Genomic DNA, 7158 nt, shown 5'->3' with positions numbered 1-7158 from the left:
AGACAAGGAATATACTGGGTGATTTGCCATTGTCATCCAAGCAGTCGTCAAAACAGAAATTTGGATTGTTACTGTTATGATGATATGCTAGGTGGTCATATTTTGGACCATTAGCTGTGTGTTAATCAGCTGTCGGGATTCTAACCTTGCTTGTAATTGTGTATTATTCAAACCTTGCTTTAAAATGTTGCTTTAAATGTATCATGCTGTTTTCACTATGTCTTTGATAAGTTTTCACTATGTCTTTATGGCTCTGCAGCTGCACAACAGCATGTCCTTGGGAAAACTGTGTATGCTGATATCCCACACATTCCTGTTCTTAGTCATCACCAGAGTTTCGCCTTTGCTATCAGCAGGTGCCAGTGTAGGGGTGTAGGAGTCTTAGAAAGTTATTAGTTTGCAAGATGAACTGTTGGGTTGCGAATCTGAGGATTGACTGATCCAACTTCCCTGAGGGCCCCTAGGGAGGGGGGAAAGAAGCCCACTGCCGCATTTATTTCTTTATTTCTTTATCCCTTAGCACACACTTATAGTCCACACCCAGTTTTGCTTTTGTGTGATTATATATACAACTGTTTTGAAGTAAGAATCTCAATGTGGTCCGGGGGCACCTGACTGAAGGGCCTTTGGGCTGCATTCCGCATGCGTAGTGCCATCTTCTGAAATAAATCGTATCATTCGAGAACCCTCATTCGACTCTGTCATTACTCGGCCGAGTGAAGAGTCATAACAATTGGCGACGAGGATGGGATGCGACTGATGCTGGCGGTGTGGACGGCGGGACTCCACTTGGTGTACAGCGATCGCAAGGGTTCAGCTAAAGGTACGTGGAAATTGCACATATAGGGCACCTAAGACAGGGAGCCCTAGTTAGGTGAAAACTGTACACTTGGTGGGCAGTGCCCCGCTGGACGCAGCTCCAGGATCTGCTCGGATCAAGAACTGTAACGGTAAAACATATGAGGTGATTCGAATGCGGTTTGTTTGAAGGGCACAAAGAGGGCTGGCAGGCCGTATGTTAGAACCGGTAAGGGTCGAGGATAAAGGTATCCGTGTGAAATAAGGAGGAAACAGGTTGGAATCCTGTACCAAGAGAGGGAAGGTTAGAGGCCTTCATTGGGTTTGAGGCTATTAGGCGGCGGGTCGAAAGGGATCTCGGTCCCGGTGTAAAAGGAGAAACGATTTACAGCTATTAGGCGGCTGATTGAAAGGGATTTCGGTCCCGGTGTAAAAGGAGAAACGATTTACAGCTATTAGGCGGTTGGTAAGATAAGAACAAAAGAATGGGGAATAACTCTGCAAAGAACATAGAGTTACCCAAAGGAACAACACTTAAAGTTATCGGTGAAAGTGGAAAACACTGGAGAGCGTTTGCAGCGTGGCTAACGGAGTCACAAAGAGAGACAGGACGTAAGCGATTCGATTCAGAGGGAATCTTGAACCAACGGGAAAAGAACACAAGGTTAATGAGCCAGGAGAAGGGCTGTTTGTAGAAGTTACCTGTTTGGATGTATTTGTGAATACAATGTGGTGGGGAAGGTTGAGTTTTGTGTTAGACGTAAGTTGAGTGTTCCAACCTGGAACTTGTATGTGTGGAACAACTTGTATGTTTGTATGGAGATAATGATGGGTCGTCATCGTTAATGTGAAGACTTTGGACGAGGTGAATTGCGCACACCAAATCCGGAGGAAGGACGATGATGACCGATTCTGCACGTGTTGTTAATTCAGTGATGGGAAAATGTCATTTTGAGAGAGTGTGTGTGTGTGTGTGTGTGTGTGTGTGTGTGTGTGTGTGTGTGTGTGTGTGTGTGTGTGTGTGTGTGTGTGTGTGTGTGTGAACTCGATGGGGAATTGAATAATTAAAACCACTTCAGCAGACAGTTTGTCAAATGGGATGTCAAATGGACCAACGTTCGGGTTTTCTCATGGTCCGATAAACTCTGTATGCTGTTTTGGCTTTGAACACTGTACGTGATAAATGGATGGTCTGCACGGAGCATCATTTTGATTTCAAATTGAAATTCAGTTCTGTTTCCACTTTGCATGTTTCGTAAGGCTGATCGACGTTACGGGTTCGTTTTAACGTCAGTTTCAATTCTGGTTTCATTGTTGGGGTCATTAAGCATGTTTTATACTTGATTTTCGTAAATCTGGGAAAAAAACTTATTTTATGGGGTTTTGCGAGTCACGTGACGTGCGTAGGATTTAACAGGCGCGACGAAAGGACGAAATCGTCGCGTCGAAGGACAGCTTATCGTGAGGGTTTACGAGATGGATTAGCACATTTTACAAGATGGGGACGCCCTTCTTAAGATTCTGTAAAAATTCCGATTTAAAACGAACGTATTTGAGATGTCGTCAAATATTTGTTACGTGAGTTTGATCGTAAAAACCAACGCGCTGATAAGACGTATTGCTCATGTGAGTGCGTGATGACGTAATCACGCATGGGCCCAGCTCGCTTTGTCAAACTTGAAAGTGCAATTAACACCCTGCTGTGAACGTGCCTGCTTGTCGGAGCAATGTACGAGAATTTCTCGAGGCGGCTGATTTTGAATATGGTGGACAAACTAGATTTTAAAGAGATAGCTTTGTGGTAAAATTAATTAATAAGGACATTGACGTTTCAAAGGATCGCTCGATTTTTTTGTTTCGAGGCGAGTGCACGCGCTATCGGAACATGGAAGCGACAATGCTTTGAAACAAGGCTGTAATATATATGTTTGTTCCGGTTGTTGTTGTTGTTGTTGTTGTTGTTGTTGTTGTTGTTGTTGTTGTTGTTGTTGTTGTTGTTGTTGTTGTTGTTGTTGTTGTTGTTGTTGATTGGGCTTCGTGACCGGAAGAGGAAAAGAGAAAAAAAAAAAAAGAGACGCGGAAGAGGCGCAGGACCGAGGGATTTAGGATGGATGGTGTTGTGATAATGAAGTGCCGTACTGTGATTAGCGGCAACGGAGATTGGGCGGATGTGGCAGCACTGTGTATGGGGGTCGGTGGCTAGTGATGACTCGGTGGCTCGTGATGACTCGGTGGCTCGTGATGACTCGGTGGCTCGTGATGACTCGGTGGCTGGTGATGACTCGGTGGCTGGTGATGACTCGGTGGCTGGTGATGACTCGTATGCCGCGTGCTCCGTGGAGGGTCGTGCTGGAACAGTAATGGTATGTAGTATACTGTATTAGGAATGGTGTACTCTGAGCAATGTAATTGGGATTAGAGTATGGAGTTTGCCTTCAGTATTATGTGTACAAGTTATTGTATTTTGTTATTCTTACCCTATGTATATTTATGTTGTTGTAGATATGCGTATGGGTTTTGTGAGAATAAAGCCGATCGAAAAGGTTTATTGTTGATTACCACAACAGATGGAAAGGGGGATTTAAATGCTTTGAACAAGGAACGGATTTTATTTAAAGTGGGTTTATCTTTTAGCCGCGTCTCGCGTAGTAAACGCCGGCTCTAAGAATTCCGCGTTGTTCTTCTTCTTATTATTATTATTCTGGTAAAGACAAAATCTTTAGGACGTGGCTCTTGGACACATTTGTCCTTGTTTACATGTCAGACATCCAAGAACAAGGACGTTTGGTAGGCTACGCACTGATGATAGCGGTGTTTTTGGGGAAAATTACGGGCGGAGCTCGTGCTGTTTGAACACGCAGCCATCGTGGGCCTTGACGAGGGAGCGTTTCGATTCTCTGCCTGTCGGGGTCGAGCTGTTTGTCTGGGAGCGGACAGAAAAGCATGTCTGTTGTCTTTATATAAGCCTCTATCTGTCAGGATAAATTCATTGGATTTGGGAAGTATAAGCGGAATTAAAGGGATGTAGAGGAATGGTTGCTTAGCAACGACATCGATCTGGAAGGAATGGAATTGGCTTTGCACTGCACTCACTGTCGACTACGATGAAACAGGGCAGGATTATGAATACGTGGCCAAAGCACATAGAGATTACACCGTCAAACGCTCTCTGATGACAACCAACCGATGGATCGGGAAGGAAGGAGCGGCGGTGGAGGTGAAACAAGCCGCCAGAGAGCGCGAACTAATGAAGCACAGAGAAGGACTAACACCGCACATCTCAATGGCAGTTGGTAACAGACATAGTGCAGGGGAGTTAGGAAGAATGGTGAACAGATTGAGATGCGCCCCAGAACCACAAGATGGAGCAACGAACACCAGAACACTTTACAGGCCGTCAGACAAGGAGATGGATGGAAGGTATGCTTGCCTGATCAAAATCTACAGTAGTGTACAGTAAGGTCTCTGGCCTTCACATCCACTCACCACGCACCCAGAGCAACTTCCAGTCCTACAAGCTCTAGCCATGGTTGGAGCCTCATACGGAGGTATCATTTAAAAATAATCTTTTACACAAATACTTGTCATTATGTTGCAGTTGACTGCAGTGTTCAGTGCACTGGCATGCTGTAAACCTTGTAGTAACGGAGACAGTGACAGAACCTTTGACGACACAACATGCAACTCCCACATTACTCCTTTGTGGGGGGACCTATCACTAGGCAACACACTAACACACTCAAGCCAAAGAAACCGTATACACCTCCGTGGCAAAGGGGGACACGGAAATGAACCAGTACCAACCCCACAGCGACATAGGAGGGGAGCGGCTGGAGAAAGAATGGAAGCAGGTGAATACGGAAGGTTGGGGAAAACATACAACCAAGAACTAGATAAGGTAAAGATATTTTCAAAGGAACCTGGCAAGACCGCACCACTCATTTCCAGAGGGCTGACAACCATCCAGCCACAGCAGCTCATAGAACTGTCTTGCGTCCAAGCCGAGGAAACTTATGATTTGATAGAATGAAACGAGGAAATAAAATCGATTCGATGGTCTTATGCTATGACAAAACCTGTTGGGAGGGGGGGACGTCAGAAAATGCAGAAAAGACAGAAGTGGCTTGGCAGAACAAAACGCAAGACAAAACCCAGTGGGGGCACTTTGCACAAATAGGATTCATATGGGGTCAACACGCATCTCTAATTACCCAAGTTCCATGGGCCCCGAAAGAACCCTTTTGGAGTATAGTTGTGAAATCTTGTGAAAATACAGTAACCTCCCAGAGAAGAACACATTTCACTTATAGGTGTTTTCACCTATAAGGCTTGAAGCTCTCACGAGCGATCGAGTGGAACGCAAGGAGGGTTACGCAGGGTGGAGATCTATATTTCATGACTGGGGAGACTGGTTACTGTGCCTGGTAGGGGCAGCAATCCTAATCATCATGGGAATCATTTTTGGAGTATTTCTGATCAAACGTCTCATTTCCATTTGTCTAAAGAAATGCTGTGAAGCCTCACCCTCACCCAGGCCATCATAATAATTAACAGCGAACTCATGGAGGAAGACCCCGAGGACCTCTGTATGGGGCCACAACCAGACCCGACCCCCACCAGCTGAGGAGCCAACAAGGTGTTCTGGCGGAGGGCGCCCTGGGGAAGATTCTTCCAGGTATTACTGATTACTCAACGAACTTTCAAGTAAAAAGGTAAGCCAAACATGGACTCACGCATCTCACTACACACGAAGATACAGGAAGTTGTAACAAGAAAGAAAGGAAATCTACAAGTAAAATGCTGATGGAGGTTTATGATAGATGTGGCAGTGTTTTGACTAGCATATGCATAATCGTGGAAAATGGACAATACCAGATAGTGAAGGCATGTATGGAAAATACTTGTATGACCCTTATATGTAAATATGCATCTCATGAGACTCTTTTGTCTTCTAGCGCAAGTTGAGAAAGGAGCTTACACCATGCCTTGAGCGCTCACAGTGCTGCTCACCCATTATTACATTTGCATATTGTAAATATTATTGTTGTAATTAGTGTCGAGTATAATTGCCTAAATAATAATGTTGCTGTTAATATTGTATAGACTTGTAGTGCCTTTAATATTGTGTGGACTTAACATCAAATTTGTATATGACAACTTAATGGGAGACTTGTGGCAGTGGGCAAGACAAAAGGCAACAGAAGCTAACCTGAACCACCGGCAGTTGGGGACTTCTCATTTGGGGAATGTTGATGGCTATCCACGGCATTTGCAAATCCCGTTTGGCAGGCACGGGGGCCTAGGGGTAGCTGCTACAGGAACCAAATAGGGGTCCACTCGGTTGGTGAGTATCAGGTGTGGCTGGGTATGGTCAAAATATGACCAAGGAGGGAAACTGTTATGATGATATGCTAGGTGGTCATATTTTGGACCATTAGCTGTGTGTTAATCAGCTGTCGGGATTCTAACCTTGCTTGTAATTGTGTATTATTCAAACCTTGCTTTAAAATGTTGCTTTAAATGTATCATGCTGTTTTCACTATGTCTTTGATAACTCTTTATGGCTCTGCAGCTGCACAACAGCATGTCCTTGGGAAAACTGTGTATGCTGATATCCCACACATTCCTGTTCTTAGTCATCACCAGAGTTTCGCCTTTGCTATCAGCAGGTGCCAGTGTAGGGGTGTAGGAGTCTTAGAAAGTTATTAGTTTGCAAGATGAACTGTTGGGTTGCGAATCTGAGGATTGACTGATCCAACTTCCCTGAGGGCCCCTAGGGAGGGGGAAAAGAAGCCCACTGCCGCATTTATTTCTTTATTTCTTTATCCCTTAGCACACACTTATAGTCCACACCCAGTTTTGCTTTTGTGTGATTATATATACAACTGTTTTGAAGTAAGAATCTCAATGTGGTCCGGGGGCACCTGACTGAAGGGCCTTTGGGCTGCATTCCGCATGCGTAGTGCCATCTTCTGAAATAAATCGTATCATTCGAGAACCCTCATTCGACTCTGTCATTACTCGGCCGAGTGAAGAGTCATAACAGTTACAACCTGTCTTGCAGGGTGTTGCATCAATGGTTGTATTGTCTGATGTTCAGCGATTAGGGCTGTTTTAAAAGAGGAAAGACTTGACATCAACAGCAACGATGGATTCCAAGACTTTGCTTGCGATTGGAAGTAAGCTTACTGACCTATAGTTGAGTGGATCTGTTTTTGCACCGTTTTCATGAATTGGAGTGATGTCACTGGACAACCGAATCAGATGGGGTGGGGGGGGGGGTGCTGTCAAAGGAGGAGTAGTCCTGAGACATCCAGAATCTAACTTAGAGTCATGGAGGTGGGACGCTAGGCCTCTCCT

The 7158-nt window shown here is 44.8% G+C and overlaps 1 long non-coding RNA gene across 1 annotated transcript; it reads left to right on the top strand.

The window, feature by feature from the left end:
- The first annotated feature begins 248 nt into the window (after positions 1 to 248).
- Positions 249 to 6802, top strand: LOC147023812 (uncharacterized). Its single transcript, XR_015060382.1, has 2 exons — positions 249 to 3161; positions 5333 to 6802. It is a non-coding gene; the product is annotated as an uncharacterized LOC147023812 (long non-coding RNA).
- The last annotated feature ends 356 nt before the right edge of the window (positions 6803 to 7158 follow it).

Source organism: Eptatretus burgeri, chromosome 7, assembly GCF_056783735.1.
Source record: "Eptatretus burgeri isolate ZD-2024b chromosome 7, Ebu_testis_v1, whole genome shotgun sequence".
Classification (NCBI taxonomy): domain Eukaryota; kingdom Metazoa; phylum Chordata; class Myxini; order Myxiniformes; family Myxinidae; genus Eptatretus; species Eptatretus burgeri.
This window is presented reverse-complemented; position numbering and strand designations above follow the sequence as displayed.